Source organism: Dromiciops gliroides, chromosome 3, assembly GCF_019393635.1.
Source record: "Dromiciops gliroides isolate mDroGli1 chromosome 3, mDroGli1.pri, whole genome shotgun sequence".
Lineage (NCBI taxonomy): Eukaryota > Metazoa > Chordata > Mammalia > Microbiotheria > Microbiotheriidae > Dromiciops > Dromiciops gliroides.
In genome coordinates this window covers 104,126,099-104,144,825 of record NC_057863.1, presented here as the reverse complement: position 1 = coordinate 104,144,825, position 18,727 = coordinate 104,126,099, and positions in this window count along the sequence as shown.

Genomic DNA, 18,727 nt, shown 5'->3' with positions numbered 1-18,727 from the left:
CCTGGCTAATTTTCTGCCCAATTAAATTGGCTGGATATGACTATGAGGAGTGTGGGAGTAACGGGCTGGTATGAGTAAGAAAAGGCAAGTATCACAAGAATTTATGAATCAATTTAATCTTATTTGCATTTAATAACAAAATAATTGTCAAAGAAACATATGTCTATATACATACATACACACACACGTGTGTATATGATGACCTCTGCTCTTCTAAGAAGCCTGAAATGCATTATAGATAGTTTTTAATGTCCTTATTCAAGAAATATCTAAAAGCTCATGAATCCAACTGTCAGTCAACACATTATGATACTTTATAGTTTGGGAATATGAGACACAAAGAGGTTAATTTTCCCAGCCACCCAGTAAATTAATCGGATGGTAAGTTAGTCTGAAGAACCCTGAAATTCTTTATCTTCTTTCTCTATTTGTCACCATCCTCCTTGAGCACTCTATGTTCTTTTGTAATATACATCTAATGTAAAGTGTGATAAAGAAGAATCAATGGACCTTCCATTCATGTATAGTGTATTCTGAGTGCATTTTGTGACTACACATGGGGACATTACAAATCCAGAGATTTCTCTAAGTCCACAATGCTTGGAAGTTTGGTTGGTCACACAACTACTTCCTTGTTCACAATTAAAAATGTGTGTCTTGTTTGAATCCTGCTGACTCCATATTTCTTTGATAAATTTAAACATTTTTTGTATTTTCTGGAATTAACATGGATTGGCTTATATGGTTTCCTTATCCTTATATTCTACTCTCAATTTGTTCCTTTAGGGAATGATTTGAGCTCTGCTCAGTTACTTCTGGGATTCCCCTGAGGCCTATTCTAGATCCTATTTTGCTTTATATTTAGATATTTTTAGTGAGTAACATTATTCAGTGTCATGGCCTGCAGTGTCATATGTATGCAGACGATACTCAGATATTCTTTCCAGTCCCTGCAGACCTATGAAGCAGCTTGATGCTTTGCATAATTGTCTGTGTGATATTCAAGCATGGATGTCTTCAAATTTCCTTGAATTTAGTAGAGATAAAATTGAGTTGCTACTGATTGGTTCTCTGATATAAATGCCTAAAATGTAATACATACTGCTATTCTTAAAGAGGTAATTCTCTTTACCTCTCTAAGTATACTTCTGACCTTGGGGTTATTGAAGAGTTAGAACCTTTCTTATGGAATTAACCCTACAAGTGCCATCATTAATGAGCAGGTTTTACTGAAATCTCAGATCTTTGGATTTGTATATAGTGTAGTGTATTAACCCTATCCCTCTTCCCCAATGTCTTTATCTTATGGATTACAAACTCTTCTTTCCAAACTCTGCTCTCCAGATCCAGAATCCAATTTTTGCATGTATGAGGAATTCAAAATTATTGTTCATTTATAAGGCTAAACTAAAAACTTATTTGTTTGATTTACCATTTTAAATATTTATTGTATCTGCTTTTATATTAACTTTACATCACTCCCTGAGATGCACACATGAAGGACACTTTATAAATGTAAATTGGATTGATTGATAGACTATGTGGAATGTTTGCAGAAAGTACTATTTTACACTGAAAAGAGATATTAATGAAACCATGGTGATTCTGAGTTCTGAATAACTGCATATGAAGCATAATGTTCCCACCAGGCAGCAAAACAGTGTACAGCAGTTCTGATACTGCAGCTAATAAATATGGAAGCATAAAATGCCTATGAAATGGTATCAATTCATCAGTCTGGGATGGTTTAAGCATCCTTCTGCTGGGAGATGCCTGAGATGACCTCTAATGTTTCCTTCCATTCTTATTATTCTACATTTAAAAAGAAGCTAAAGCCATATTGACCATCAGTATGATATAATAGGTAAAATACTGAGTTAAGAGTACTGGGGTCATATCTCACCTTTGACATTTATTGGCCTTGTTACCCTGGTAATATTCTTAGCGACTTAGGAAATTCTCTAAAACTGTGGGTTGTTGAGTAGTTGTTGAGTTATATCCGGAAGGAGTATCTTAACTAAGGAATCCACCGCCCCCCCCAATGAAATAAAAGTTCAGCACCAAAATACAACAATTACAATCTGAAAGTGGGAAAAAATATTTTTAAATATTTTTAAAATTTAAAAAATATTTAAAGGACATAAAAAGCAATTATTGCATCTGTCTCCATTTCTCCACATATACCAGCAGGTGGGACTTATCTACTGTGTCATAAACATTTTTGATCTGCATTGGTGAGGAGAGTTCCCTAACCTGACAAAAATCACAGTTCTATGGTATATTCATATATATGTATATGCCTGTGTGTGTATAAACTAAAATGTATTTATACATACATGTATGTATAAGTTTTAGAAGTATATTCAATATATATATGACTAAATTTTATTATAGCAAATCAAAATAATGTTCATATTGGGGAAATATTTTAAAACACTACTACTCATAGTAATAATAATATTTTTATATAGTACTTCCTGTTTTAGAACATATTTCCTCAAAATAATTAATAATAGACACTAGAAGAAAGGTGCATGATATTTTTCAGTTAAGAACTGAAGTTTATTACTGAAGCGCTGATATCAATATGCTGAATAGATAAATGAATGAGTATTTATAAAATGCTTACTATGTGCCAGGCATTGTACTAAGTTCAAGAGATACAAATATAAGTAATGAAGACAGAATTCTTGTCTTAAGGAGCTTGTATTGTAATAGGTGAAGATAAAATATATGTGGGGATTGTGGCCAGAGAGCAGTGTTCTGAGAGCAATGGGGGCAAATGAGTGATGTGACCTTGCTAAGAATGATAGTGTTGATTTGAATTACAAAATAACGGCAATGTCCTAAAATTCAGTAACAAAAAGAAAGTATTTAAAAGATTCTATGATATTACTTGGGTAAATGGTTATATATTTATGTTGTTATGTTTTTTATTAATCGAAAACTTTATGTGACCTCACTTGAGGTTTTCTTGACAAAGATAATGGAGTGCTTTGCCATTTCCTTCTCATTTTATAGATGAGGAAACTGAAACAAATGGGGTTAAATACTTACCTGGGGTCACGCAGCTTAGTAAGTATCTGAGGCCATGTTTGAACTCAGGTCCTCCTGACTTTGAGGCCAGCACCACTGAGCTGCCCAATAAATTTATAGGATCATAGATTTAGAGTTATAATCCCTGTTGCATGGCCATTTGGTATGGGACTCCTTCCTCATTCATTGAGATGAAGTCCCTCCACTGTTTGAAGGGTTAGTCAGTTATTGAGATCAGAAGAGCTTAAGTTATTACCCATTCCCCCTTTTGGGAACTCTTCAAGTGAAAGTTCCCCTTTGTGACTCCCCAAGTGAAAAGGCTTCCAGGTTTGCCAGAACAGATGGAAGAAGCCAACCTCACTTCAGGCTGCTGAAGGAAAACATGCTAGAAAGACAAGATACTAGAAAAACATACGAGGAGCATACAGTCTCCATCATATCCCTATTCTCAGCTTGCTACTATGGAGATTTTGGAGAGTTTCCCCTTAAGTGAAATCCAAGATGCTTTCCCTTGTTGAGTTATCTTGTTCCCAATGGGAGAAATTCTTCACTATGTATTGTCTGGTATATATTCTCCTATGTATACCTTCTCTGAATTCTATTTTGCTATGATTTGGATAAATGACTTTCTTTGCCATTCTCTATGTGTATTTATTGTGGAACGGGCATTAAATGGGAAAGAATTCAATCCTTGGATTTAAAGCTTGGGGGTTTTCTTCCCCCTAGAAAGCAATGACAAAGTGATCAAAAATTAAAGAGCTAAGATGGATTTTCAAAGTCAATGAGTCCAATCCTCTAATTTTACAGGTGAGTAAACTAAGGCTCATAGAAATTAAATGGTTTGGCCAGGATCACACAGACAGTAAGTGATTCATTTCTAGGTTTTCCTGATTCTAAGATCATCAATCCTTCCATTACACCTTACTGATACTTTGTTGTAAGGTATTTTGTCTAAGAGGCATAGGACTCAGGGCACAATCCTTACTGTGCAGTTCTAAAACGTACTCCTTTTACAGACTATCTCACACATGATATTCCTTTGAAATTCTTGTGCCACATCTCAAGCTATGCCATTTAGATGCTACTAAAAGAATTCAGTAGACCTCTAGGGAGTGCCTTTGGGCCCAAACAATGCAACAGTGGCTTTCTACAATGAAATGCAGGGTTGCTAGTAGGCATAGGTTGGCTATAAATAATTTTGAGTCGAATAAGGAGACACCTAAAAGACAACAAATGAGCAGAGCTTGGATTACAATTGGCTGAGTATACAGAATGTAAACTAGAATATAAACTGGAAGGATGTTTTTGTCCTGAGTCAGCCCTGGGGGTATTGAAAAATAGCAAGAAATGTTCCCATTAGGAGTAGCCTAGAGAAGCACTGGGGTTAAAGCCTACACTAGTCCTTTTACAAATTATTTTAAAATGCTCGATCAGCCCCGCCTTCTATGCCAAGAATACCTTCTAGACCGAGTCTAAACAAGAAATGGGCCTCCGCATGTGAGAAAGGTTCTACAAGATACCCTTATATATTGTAGAAACAACAATTTCAAACTAGTCTTTTAAGTTTCATTTAAATTTAGCATATATCTAAACTTTTATAAAGGACTCATTAGTTGATCAAGTGTTTATCTAGATGAGGGTCTGATATCCCTTCCATTTCTATGATCCAATAATTATTTTAAATACTATTTTGTTTTTCTAATTGCATGTAAAACACATTTTAACATTTATTTTTTAAACATTTGAGCTCCAAATTCTTTCCCTCTTTCTCTCCCCTCCCTTGTCATTGAAACAATAAGCAATCTGATATAGGTTATAAATGTGCAATCATGCAAAGCACATCTCTGTATTAGTCACATGTTGAAATAAAACATAGATCCAAAGGTAACACACACACATGCACACACACACACAGAGCACAAGTGAAAAATAATATGCTTTGATCTGCATTCAGACTCCATCATTTCTTTCTCTGAAGATGGATAGCATTTTCCATCATGAATCTTTTGGAATTGTCTTGGGTATGATCCAATAATTCTAAAATGTTCTGCATACCTTTTTTTTGCAAAGAATACATAGGGATGTAAGCCTGATATAATGGAGGAGTGCTGGATTTGAAACCAGAAGATCTAAGTTCTAACCTCACCTCTGCATATGACTTTGAATAATTTACTTAACTTTGTTTCTCATTTTGAGGAAACTGAGGATTTACATATAAGAATATGTAAAATGAAGGACATTGACTAAATGACCATTAAAGTCCCACTTGAGCTCTAAATTTGTATGATCTGAGGTGTATATGTGACAATTCTCAGCATGATTAATAAGAATGATTAATAAGTGGAATAAATAAGTAGAATAAAAGGTAATGAAGGATAAGAGAATCAAGCATTCAAACCACAAATACTAATTAAGCTCTTATTAGGGACAACAAATGTTCCATGGACAGAGGATACAGAAACAAGAAAGAAAAGAAAACACAAAGTGAAATCCACAAAACATTACCTGCCCTTGATAAGCCTACAGATCAACTGAGGAGAACTCATTCAGGAACACATAAGAAAGGATTGAAAATTAGAATGGTGATGACAGTGGGACAATCTGCTGAATCAAAATTGTATATAGAAACATTAACCTTGGCAAGGGGAAAGGCCACCTCTTCATCAGAGTCTAGAAGGAAGGAAAATATTATGGAGAAAAATTCAGAGGCACATGAGATGATAAGACAGAGGTCTCAGTGGATGGCCTCAATAATTATAGCAAAGTATGAGATGAGATTCTCATCTTAGAATACGTGGAAAGATAGAGTGGTTAGAGAGATAAGAAGGATTAGTACAGTCACTGTGGTAAGTGAGATAGAGAATCAGAAAAGGAAAAAAGAGAATCAGAGAAGAGTAGAAGAATTGCTTTGCTGCTATGACATCACAAGTGGAATTAGATAAACTATATTTATAACATCCCCACACAGTACAACTTCATGACTTCCTCCAATTCCATTGAAGATTTGGGAATCATACAGGAGAATTACTTAGTTGAGTACAGAGGAAGTTGGAGATATTTTTTTTAAAGTAATTAACTGAATATGGTTATACTGAATCTGATTTGGTACCAAATCAATGTATTGGAACTCTTGCCAAGGGCATGAATATTTAAGCTTATGTCTAAGCCAATAGAAGAATCACCGGTCTCTGTGAGTTTTAGTGTTACCAAAGTCTATTAAAGAGTTTGGAAGAAAGGCAATGAGACCTGCACTCAGAAAACTACATCTCACTCAGATACTTATAACCACGTGAACTTATCTAAAAACCCTTAATCTTTGAGCCTGTTTGCACACTGGTTAAAAAAAAATGTTAGTTAGATGTAAGAAACTTTATAAACTTGAAAGTTCTATATATATTTTAAAAGTTCTTAGTCAAGTCCCTTTTGTGTAGGATATAAGCTATACTAGCCCACTGGGAGAGAAGTAGGATTCTACTATCCATGTAGTTCCATATAGAGGACAAAAATTGGTATTATATGTTGGGTTACTACCTTACAAGTGCCTTTGACATATCTTGTGCCACAGGAGACTTCAGCTCACTCAAATTGAGAAATGCAATAAAATTATTTAATGCATATTGTTGAAAACCAATTTCAAAGTACCCTTTGAGGTGGCATTTCAACTAGCAGACACCTAAACTTGCCTGTCATATTACTGATTCATTAAGAGAGCATGGCATTCAAAGTTGTTCATTCAGAAAATTACAATTTGGTGCAGGAAATGAATGTATTATTATTTTATCATCAAAAAGAAAATATCACACATAGAAACAGAATACTGAGAAAGAGACCTAGCCCTTGGGTACTTTTTTCCAAAATCAGTATGAACAAAAGGGAAGAGATGCTAATGAATAAGATGGCTTTTTACAGTTAATATTGAATAAGGTAAATGAAAGAAGGAAGGAAGGATGGAAGGAAGAGAAAAAAATAAAGAAAAACTCTGTGGTAGGGAAAGGTCACGACTCTATCAGATCTGGAAGAAGGATAAAAATGGTTTGTATGTTCATTTTCCTGAGCACCACTGGCATTTTTTCTGCTTGTTCAGTTAGCTTGTGAATATTAAGAATTCCCATTCTCAAGCCTCTATGAAAGTTGCTTTTACTAATGCACACGGAAACAGGATAACTCCTACATGTAAAATGCTGAGGCTGAAGGTGGGAGTTTTGATGAAATTTTGGAAAACAAATATTCATTTCAATGGAATCCAATTTGCAAATTTTTCAGCAGTTTCATGAAATACTGAAAACTATTTGTGAAGAATAAATGAGTAATTTCACACAACTCTAGTTTGCTTCCTCTCGTTTCCTGTTTTGCTCTGTTATGCATGATAGAGAATCTTATCAAAAATGCCTTATACTACTGACCCAGCTCTTTCTGAAAGCTGTTTTTCCATCCTTCAAGTCCTTAAAAAATGAGATGGAAGTTTAAAAAAGAGAGAGAAATACTGTGTTTGAATTGAGAATAATGAAAGTTGAAAGGCACATAGAAGAATTGGGAAAATGTGGACTGTGGATATTGATGGACATTTAGCATTTAATGAAGAATTTCAAATGGAAATTCAGTGAAAGAAAATGGTATATTTTAATGAGAAAAAGAAAAATAATAGTACTTTGTGTTAAAAAACAACACAAAACCCATTCAAATTATTTAAGGCATATATAATAAGATTATAGTCAATGGAGATGAGAACTTTACCTGATATACTTCACATACCATTGAGAAATGAGAAGTTATTGTTAATCTGAAATACAGGAATATATTCAAAGTTCAAAGGTAAAAGAGAGTGCATGAGTTCAGTTGCATTCAGTGGCTAAATGTTACTCAGGTAGATTCTCCATTTTAAAGAAAAGTATCTAATTAACATATCTTAGACGATTAAGCAGTACCTCTGAAGTTTTCTCTAACCATCAGGGATGGTTTGGCATTCCTGAATGGGACCATTGGAAGTATTCTGTTACTGAATATAGTTGAGGCAAACAAACTGCATTCACCTCTCTCCCTTGGAGAAATAATTTTGACTTTTCTAACAATAGTGTTAACAACAAAAACAACAAATTGCCAGAAGGAAACTTCTGGCCCTTGGCCTTCCCCTTCCCTTTAAGGGATGTAACAAGACTGTTGGTCTTTTTACCCTTTCATGGGAGATTCATTTCTCTCCCTATTAAAGGACATCTTAAATATCTGTCTAATGTCTTCCATTTCTGCACTTTTCATTGTCTAAATATTTGTGTAATGTTCTTCCATCCCTACACTTCTCATCGTCTAATTCATACCATCACATCAAAGGAGAAATTCTGTCAAACAGATTCTTTCAAACACAAAGAAAAGTTACTAGTTCATAGTACTTTATTACTCTTCAGCTGTATCATAGATCATGATAATGCTTTCATTTCCAGATTTTCAGGAAATTTGAATTGACAATATACACAAAAAAGTACAGCAAGTAGAATATATGCTGTATGTTACATCCATTTCCTTATTTTGATGATGATACACTATTAAAAATGTAATTTTCTAAGTTTTTAATATGAAGGGGTTACAGTAGTTGATAATATATTAGCTATATGCTTGGACATGGGAATATATATATATATGTATGTATGTATATATATCAATTTAAAATGCAGTGTAATTCTCACTTCATTTTCAATCTGCTGAAACCTTTTCAGTTGAATAAACTGTCTAGTTTCTACAACTGGTATTTTGGAGTAAGTCAAATTAGTTAAATTTGGTAAACTATGATATTTATCTGGACAGATGGTGGAATGAATATGATTGTGAAAGATATCCATGGAATTTCACTTCAACACCTATTCTGATGTGATTATTTTAAGATGCTATGAAACTTTCAGGTATAGTTTTGATGAATGTGAAATATTTAGATGATATGAAATATGCTTAGTGCAATGCTGAGACTTTCCACTCCTTACCATCAACTGTTAATTATGACTTAACAAATGACTTCTTTTTAAATCTACATCACACTTATGGCTTTATGGACACAGAGGAATGATCTCTATTTCCTTAGCTCCCCAAATTTATAAGATGTGTGATGAAGTAGTGCATATTTTACAGTCCTACAGACTGTCAGGAACCTCTTTAGATCACTCTTTTATTCTTCAGAAACGATCAATAGAAGTCACTTATTGTGCTTTTTTGTGGGAGGAAGCAGAAGCAAGATCATTGATGGGCATAATTTAAAATCACAATACTGTATGGTTAAGTATTTGGGAGCCACTGGAACAATGAAAGTGGCAGCCTGTAAAAGTTATTTAGATTCATTTGAAGTGGTGAATGGTAGAATTAGCCACTCCATAAGACCAGTCTGTCTACATAGACATTTTAATGGCTCCCTATGATAAATGTGGATATGTGTGGCCCTTCTTAAGGTCTGAATGATCTTAGTAACTTGTGCATGAGGAGGAGCTTGTAAGTACTTCCGCTGCCTGCTGGTATCTAAGGGAAGTCATAAAAATACAGAACAAAAGCATTTGAAGGTTACTGAGGGGAGGGGAGAGGAAGGGCTTTCTCAAAATATCAACTACTATTTATGGGAGCTAAGGGAATTATATACTATGTGAAGATGTGGTTCTAGCCCTTAAGGCACTTATAATTGATCCTTTCCAACCTTTCCACTAAAACATGCATAAGATCTTTTGCTAACTAAGTACTGAATCTTTTTTCTGTAGCTAATTTTACAAATAATTGAATTGTGTCAATTTTGTAACCACAGACCTAGGTAAACAAAGAAAGGTAAAGAAAAGGGAGAAACAGTAGAGTTTAAGGGGGCACTCTGATGTAGGGCAAATCAAGAGGAGGCTAGCATATTTTTCTCCTACCCTTCCCCCAACCCCAGATTTTTACCCATCACTTTTTTTTATGTGTTCCTTCTTCAGCTCCATGATAAGAATGGTGTATGCATTGGCAATGTATACCAGTTAATGGATGTGGAAACCATTTTAAAACAGCAAAATTCTGTACAAATATAACTAGTATAATTCCATTGGTATACTGGAAAGGACTCTGGAGTTGGACTCAAAGATTTAGAATATGAATCCCATCCCTGCTGCTTACTGTGTAAATTTAGAAAATTAGGGAAGCTGGCTGAACCTCATTTCAATCACCTATAATCCAATGGGGATGATAATACTTTCAACATCTCAAGATGTTTTAAGAATCAAATGAGATAATGTGCTTTATTACCATTGATATCTAAGTAGATGCAATACTTTATTAGATTAAATTCAGTGATATATCCAAAGCTTCCTTCCTAGCATTTGATTTCTTTTTGTTTTTGACCCAATTTCTTTAGGAATTAGGCTTGTGAAACTAATATGTGCTCATATAGGATAAAATACATGTATAGTGGAGGTAATATAATTTTCTCCCATTTGTGCAGATAATTTTTTGTGTGGAAACTCCCTCTACCAATACAGACTGGGAAAATAGCTATAACTTATAATTTTAGAATTTCTTGAGGCAGGAGAAAGTACTGGGCCCAGAGCTGCTGACCATTTGATGATAGGCTGGGGATTCCCCTGGGAAAAGTCCTAGGTGAAGTAATGTAAGAAGGTGGGAGTCAAGGGGGCATGCCTTATCAAAGTCAATTCATTAAGGGCAGGAAGCCCCTTGAGCTGGCCTGGGGTGGCTATTGGACTCTCCCTAGGCTATATGTTATGTTTGCTTTCCCTAAGGACAAGCTGGGTAAGGCTGTGCCTCTAAAAGTCCTATCTACTAAAGACTTGGGGGGAAAAGAAAGAAAGGAAGAAAGAGAGAGAGACAGAGAGAGAGAGAGAGGGGGGGGGGAGAGAGTTCTTGACACTGAAGTCCTTCACATTGTAAAAGGGTTCAACACCAGAAAAGCATATGGTTTTTATCAGTGGAAATTACATTATAGAAGTTGCATTTCTATCTGCTTTATCACAGCCCCTAGAAGATTGCTGGGCCTTTCCATCTGATTTACAGCTGAAACATTCTATATGTGTCGTCTCCCACATTTTAAGTTAAACTTCTTGAGAACCTGGACTATAAATGCGTATTCATTTTTTTTCATCCCCAGCACTTAACACAGAGATTTTCATATGGTAAGTGCCTAATTCACGCTCCTTCATTCATTGAAGAATCACCCCATAGTCAAAAAATTAGTATGTCAGCAGTTGAACATATCTTCAGGGCTCCAAAGCTGACCTTAAATGTACTGTGCCAAGCTTTCTCTCAAATGAAAAGATGGATGTGTATATGTATAATATGCGTATGTTTTTTTTTTGTGTGTATATATATATATATATGTATATTATATATATAATTTATTGCTGCTTTGTTAGCATACTCTACTAATAGGATAAGAATTCTTAAACTACTTAAACACATTGTAGAATAAGTCAACAGAAAGAAAAAGGTCAAAAAATTAAACTTCCCCATTATTGGAGACTATGCATACCTCAAAATCTGAAGACAGGCAGACAACTAATTAAAGTAGAAAACAACTAATAGGAGACTTGCATACGCTTAATACACAAAAGGGAAGGCATGATACCATAAAATAGGCGAAGCATAAACAGCTATTTGCAGTTGATTTCATACAAACTAAACATGAAACACAAGGAGACTCATCAGGGAGCCACACGGCATAAGAAAGCACCATTAGTGGTGACATTCAAGTCCTCAGTTTCGAGCTTTGTGCCAGAGCTCAGCTCCATGGGAGTTTAGGCAGGAGCAGCCGCCCACTGAGGACGGAAATGTGAAAACAATGGGTTGGACATTTGCTGACAACATAAATACAACAGATCATTGTAAAAAATTGCACCATCAGGTCTACGGAGTGATTTTGATGCCAAAGATGGGTCCCTTGTGCTATGCCCTCTACATGTCCTTCATTGTAATTGTTTAATTAAACAATGAACATTGAGAATACTTTTTAAAGAAACCAAATGGGCCTGAATACTTCATAGAAGAAAGTCTGTGATTTGTTTTAATAATCTTTCTTGCTAGACAACATGTAAATTTCTTCTTGAAGAAAAGAAAAAAAAATCAAGCACCTAATAAAAGCTTGCAGTAATTTCTGAGTGGCAACCTAAGCATAAGGGAAATGGAATGCTACTTTTCTTTTTTTTGGCTTATTTTGCTAAATTAAATTTTTTTTTTGCTAAATTTAACTTAAAAGGAAGAAAAGATAAATAGTACAAGGAAGGGGAAAAAAAACCCCTCACAGTCAGGTATGTTTACATGACCTAATAAGTATGTAATTGCTGTACCTATTTCATTGCCCAGGTAGACTTGATAATGAACTGACATGCTACTACCATTTATATAAAAACTTAAAAAAAAAAAGGTTTGACTTCATTTATATTAGTGTCTATTAGCAAATAGGAAGCTGGTAGTTTTGCATATCACAAATTTCTTGCCTCTAGGATTATGAGAATCTCTTCAATTGAAATATTCTCCCTACCCCTAACAACCAATGGACATCAGCCCTTAATTCAAGTCCTACTTGCTTTTTGAAGAAACTCCTCCTTTATGATAATACAAATCATAGGATTTAAGGGCAGTGAAGAACCCACAAAGCTTAAATTTCACTCCAGTACCATAAAAACCTAGTTGGATGTTTTGAATTAGGTGTCCCAACATAGATACTTTAACCTCAATATTTCAAAAATAAAATTCATTCTTTCCCAACTACCCACATTCCTTATCTAAACTCCCCTACTTCTGTGTAGGGTACCAGCATCCTTTCATTCATCCCTGTTTGAAACCTCATTCATCCTTTATTCTATTCTCTCCTTAACAATACATATTCAATATGTTGTCATATCTGTGAATTCATTATTCACAATATCTCTCCATTCCCTTCTTTCTTTTTTATTGCACATTGCTCCTTTCATCTACTGAATAAAAGAAAACAATTTGGAAAAAAATTAATACGGTTATGCTAAAATATAACAGAACCTAGTTGGCAGGTTCATGTATCAGGGATATGATATTTAGAGGAAATGGGACACAGTGAGGCACATTTTTTCCATTATTTAGGCATTTCACTGACACAAAACAGAGTAGGGATTTCTAAAATCTATAGTGAATGCACTCCACCCCTTAAACATTAGGAATTCTTCCTTTTGGTTATATCTTGACATCTCTGATGACTACCATATGGGATGGTTTTATTTCAACAGCCATCAGCAACAACCATTCTGAGAGAAGGGAATTTTTGAAAGTAAATGCAATGAGTAAATACTAGGAAATATTCCCATCCACCCAGAAACCATTTTTTTTTAGGTCAGAGAGAAAACTTGAGAAAACAAGATTTTTTTTGATTTGTCAAATTACCAATATTAGAGTTAGAGCTAATGCTACCACTCAGTTCAGCTTAGATGTTGGGGAAAATTGGGGTCTCAAAAGTCATTGATTAGTCTATGAGAGGAAGTTTATTTTTCTATAACACAGCATGGATATGCAATTGGCACCTAGGTTCTCTGGACATGGACCTGTGTTCTTTAATGGAAATACAACTGGACATCAGGGTAGGATACTGTGAAGGATTTAGTGAATCATTTGGTCTTCAGAAATACACGAAGTCAGAGGGGCTCTAGGTGATTGTAGGTGAGGCTTATTATGCTCTTAGGTGACCAGGAAGCTATGTCAGGGAAAAGGGTCAATCATGTCCAAGGACCATTTTTTTCTCCTTTTAGGGAAAATCATCTCCTGTTACAGGAGGAGAGTGGGTTGAAGTGATGTGGGGAAACACAGGTTGATGTTAGTATTACAAAGATTCAAGTTATATTGGGCTTCTTTTGCCATTGTAATGACTACAACCTCCTGGGAAGGCTGACCTACTGACAGCACTGGCTTATAGGGATAACTAAGAGCAGTTGATTTATCCACTTCTCCACACTGCTAACTTCTTACCATGTCTCCATCCCCAACCTCTAACCAAGGCCTTATTGAGTCAAATGACACTGGAGGCATTTTGACCAATTTGAGTCAAGGCAAGTGCCACAGATTGAAAAAACAACAAACAAACACTGATTGTTCTTAAATAGTAAAGAGGTGGTCAGTGTGTGGAACAGGCAGGGAAGAAATGTGGTAGGGACAGCAGAAAGGACCGGCTATTGCTTGCTTAGAGGCTAGTCTGATTTTAATTCTAAGCTTTGCTTTGAGCCATTACTATATTTGTGACTTTGGCCATATCCTCTTGTTTTGTTTTTTGGTTTTTTGGGGTTTTTTTTTGCAGGGCAATGGGGGTTAAGTGACTTGCCCAGGGTCACACAGCTAGTAAGTGTCAAGTGTCTGAGGTCAGATTTGAACTCAGGTACTCCTGAATCCAGGGCTGGTGCTTTATCCACTGTGCCACCTAGCTGCCCCTGGCCATGTCCTCTTTATCCCCTGGGAATAGTATGGACTTCAGATTCTTGTCCACCTCAGATGGGAATGCCATTACTCTGCTGTTGAGGCCTGTAAGCTCTCAAGAGTGGGCACACTAAGCCTCACTTCAGGGCAACCACAGTTTCCCCTGACACTTAATATTGCCCAAAGTTGTTTAATTACTCTTTTCTGAAATGAGATGAAGCAGACATCATACTCATGGCCAGCATCTCACAGCTCTTGGCCCTAGTGCACTTGGCTTCTTTATCCCCAGTGGAGCTCAGGTACATTTTGTATCAGTTGCTGAATGGGTGCTCCAGGGTCAAGTGCTCCCAGCTGGAGCCTAGGCTAGGAAGGGAATAGGGTCTTGGCTCAGGGAAGAAAGACAGGTGGACAAGCACTGATATTCAGAGGAACTCTCACTATGCCCCTCAATCCCCAGTCCATAACCTGCCCCTTTTTCCTTCTTCCTATTCACTCAGCTAACCTATAGCCCTACCCAATTTCAAGCTTTCATTACCATTTCCATTGACTGTTGCAATAGTCTCTTTATTGATTACCCTCTGAATGGTGATTTTGTGTGTCACGTGGTCCCTGATGCTTTGCCATCCGCTTCTTGTTTAGTTTGTATTAAATTAATAAATAAACAACAAATAGCGATTTATGTTTAACCTATTCTGTGGAACCATGTCATAAAATGCATTTGCCTATTGTGTTTATAAAGCTTTCCCATTTCCAAGTCATTCTGCACACAGGTCTCCTTTGTGATTTTCCTAAAGCACAAGTTTGACCATGTCATTCACTTAGAGAAAATAGTTCTCTATTATCTCCAGAGCCCAAACAAATTCCTTTGATATTTGAAGCTGTTGACCATATAACCTCAACAACTTTTGCAGCATTTGTATCTCCTACTCCTGTCTTAGACAAGGAGACCCCGCAGTAGAGAGAGTGCTGCACTTGGAGTCAGGAAGACCTGAGTTGAAATCTGACCTCAGACATTTAGGTGTGTAATCCTGAGCAAGTCACTTCACCTCTGTCAGCCTCAGTTTCTTCCACTGTAAAACAGGGATGATAATATCTACTTCTTAGGGTTATTTTGAGGATTGAATGAATATATTTGTAAAGTGTTCAGCACAGTGTTTGGCACATAGTAGGTGATTAACAAATGCTTGTCACCTTTCCCTCCTCCGTTATCAAACCCTTCACACCACCCAAAATATACTTCTTCTTATTCACTCACATCATTCACTCCTGTCCCACCCCCAAATCACTGTCTTTATACAGTCTCTCTCATGTCTGGAATTCACTTTCCTCTTCATCTCCACCTCATAAAAACCCTTGCTTCCCTTAAGAATCAAAGTAAGTACCACCTTTCCTATGAAGATGATTCCCACAGCTTCTGGTACCTCCATTACCAACACCACCCTTACTTTGTTTTGTATATATTTTGAATGTATTTAGATATGCATATATTATCTCCTCAATAAATACACGCTCCTTGAGGGCAGGAAATGTTTTATTTTTGTCTTTGTTTCCCTCATACCCAGTATACCTCCCAGTGCTTAAGAAATAATCATTGATTGCTATTAACAGCACAAGCTCCTCATAAAATACATGGCACAGAGAGGGCCAGAGAAGGTGCCAAGTTCACATAAGTAATAGAGGCAAAAGTAAGATCCTTGATACATTAGATTCTCTGTAGCATGTTTGTGGGATGTGTGTGTGTGTGTGTGTGTGTGTGTGTGTGTGTGTGTATGGAGATGGAGTTAGAGGCATGTTGTTATAAAGAAAACCTTGAAACCTTGTTGAGAGGTTCTGTGGTTCCATGGTTTGACTATTTTCCTTTGTAAACCTGTTCATATCCTATTTCCAAAAAGGGTGTCCAACTGACCTCACCTAGAATCTAATAAAATTTGCAATAAAAATAGCAAAAAATAACCTCCCCTCCAAGTTTAAGAATAAAATACAAGTTTAATACATGTTTAAGAATAAAATAATAATAATAATAAGTTTAAGAATAAAAGTAATTCAGTTTACATAGGTGGATGTGAATGTACATTCTTCCTAAGAAGAGCAAGAACCACTCACCCCATTGTATTTAGGATAAAAGATTGAGAAAGACCTGGCTTCCAGTTTGGGGGTTTTGTAAACAGATAATCCCTATAATTCTCACTCCCAAGTATTAACACACTACAAATACCTTCAAAAATCTAAGGATTCTGGCTTCAATTTGGCCAAACTGGGAGGGCCAAAATTGGATATACGGAGCATTCCCAATTAAGCTAATTCAAAGGAATTTAGGGTTTTCTGTAATCAGTCTACAGTTACTCCTCAGAACAGAGCAAAACACGTGCCATAGCTAGGTCCAGGACGCCACCAGACTGAGTGAAAGAAAAAGAAAACAAATTAAACTAGGTTATTTTAGGAGGGAGAGAGGAAGGAACTGGACTGTGTCTAGCAATTGTGCTCTACATAGTCACCAGCATAAGCAAACCATAGACTTACATGTACCTGTCTCTCCTCTTGTTGTACATATATTCTCTCCAGGGCCTGCATCAAGCTTACTGTAAGAGTCAGTTAGTTGGGGGCAGCTAGGTGGCATAGCGGATAAAGCACCAGCCCTGGATTCAGGAGTATCTGAGTTCAAATCCGGCCTTACACACTTGACACTTACTAGCTGTGTGACCCTGGGCAAGTCACTTAACCCCCATTGCCCCACCAAAAAAAAAATGTCAGTCTCTGAAATGATAAGTTTCCATAATTTATAAATCTCATATTAATTTCATCAAAGACAATATGATGGTAAAAATGCATGTTATGCTGCATAACTGAGGATATACTAGTAATATATACAATAATTCCAAATAATACCCAGAGAATGTTTACATACAGAGAAATGTTTAGGCACAAATTGATTTGAATCAAGTCACCTATTAACATATATCAGTAGAAACATTGTTTCCCTTATTAGGGCTGTGTCTTCATGACACTACAACATGTAGGAAAATCAACAAATTAAGTCTGAAAAGTGGGAAAAATGAAAAAAAAAGCATCAAAAAGTCAGTGCATTTAAAATGGATCCATCAATTCTGTTAGATACAGCAATACAATCCTACTTTTCAATACTTTGTCAAATCACGTAGAAAAAAAATGTTGGCTAATAACTTTGCAGTTGGGTTTCAAAGAGTGGTCTGTTAGCTGATGCACTATCTCCCCTTTCATTATAAAATTGTCTCCTGGATCCCAAATTACAAGTAGATATTCTTGTGAAATTTCCTTGAAGCCAGCAATATGTCTTCCCATTACATGTGCTCACTGGTAATATTTTTCATATAACATTATGGTTGATAATTTTAAAGTGGGAGAACCATGTTATTCTCTTAAATTAGGTTGTTTAAAAAAAATCTCACTGGCAATATTTAGTCACCCAAACCATGCTGTTACCAAAAATTGTTGCTCTAATTCCAAAAGTTAATTTTGATGATCCTTCTTTCAAAGGGTGAGAGACCTCTTATGTAACAAGAAAAAGACTAATAGCCTTTGGCAAGGCTGTTTGTTGAATAACTGCAGATTGATAAAAACTTCAGTTAGTTACACAGTTCCGGAGATAGATGTAGAAAACTGAACTTACCTTCCTTTACACATTGCATGTTATTCTAAATACTAATGCTCAATACATGCCTTAATCTTTGGCACTTTACTTCTATATGAAGTTAGCCAACTTGTTAGCCAGCAAGTATTGTGAGTTCTTGCTTTGAAATGTAGAGATAATAAAGGAAACAAGGAGGGCATTTAGTCTAACGTCCTCATTTTATAAATGAGGAAACTGAAATCCAAAGGGGTTAAAAATTGACTAAGGCCATACTTGTAGCAGAGGATTCATTCACATCAGGTTCTCTGACTCTAAAATCCAATGAAAAAAGTTTTATCTATGTGATAGGGTAAAAGTTTGTGTCCAAGGACAAAATGTTCCATGGATTGTTCTCACTAATATTGTTTATACAACAAACTTAATTGTTCAACCAATCTCCCTGATAAACTATGTTTCAGGTATTTCATTTCATCTTCCCTGGTCTACTTATCTATCTTATACATACATACATATATATTTATGTATTTCTGTATCTGTGTTTTCCTTTCCTAGTAGGACATTCGCTTCTTGAGGGCAGGATCTGTTCTATTAGCTTTTATTTGTATTCCAAACACGTCACATGGTGTCAGATACATAGTAAACACTTAATAAATGCTTTTTATTCATTCACTCAGTCATTTTTACTTTGCTGACTTTATAATT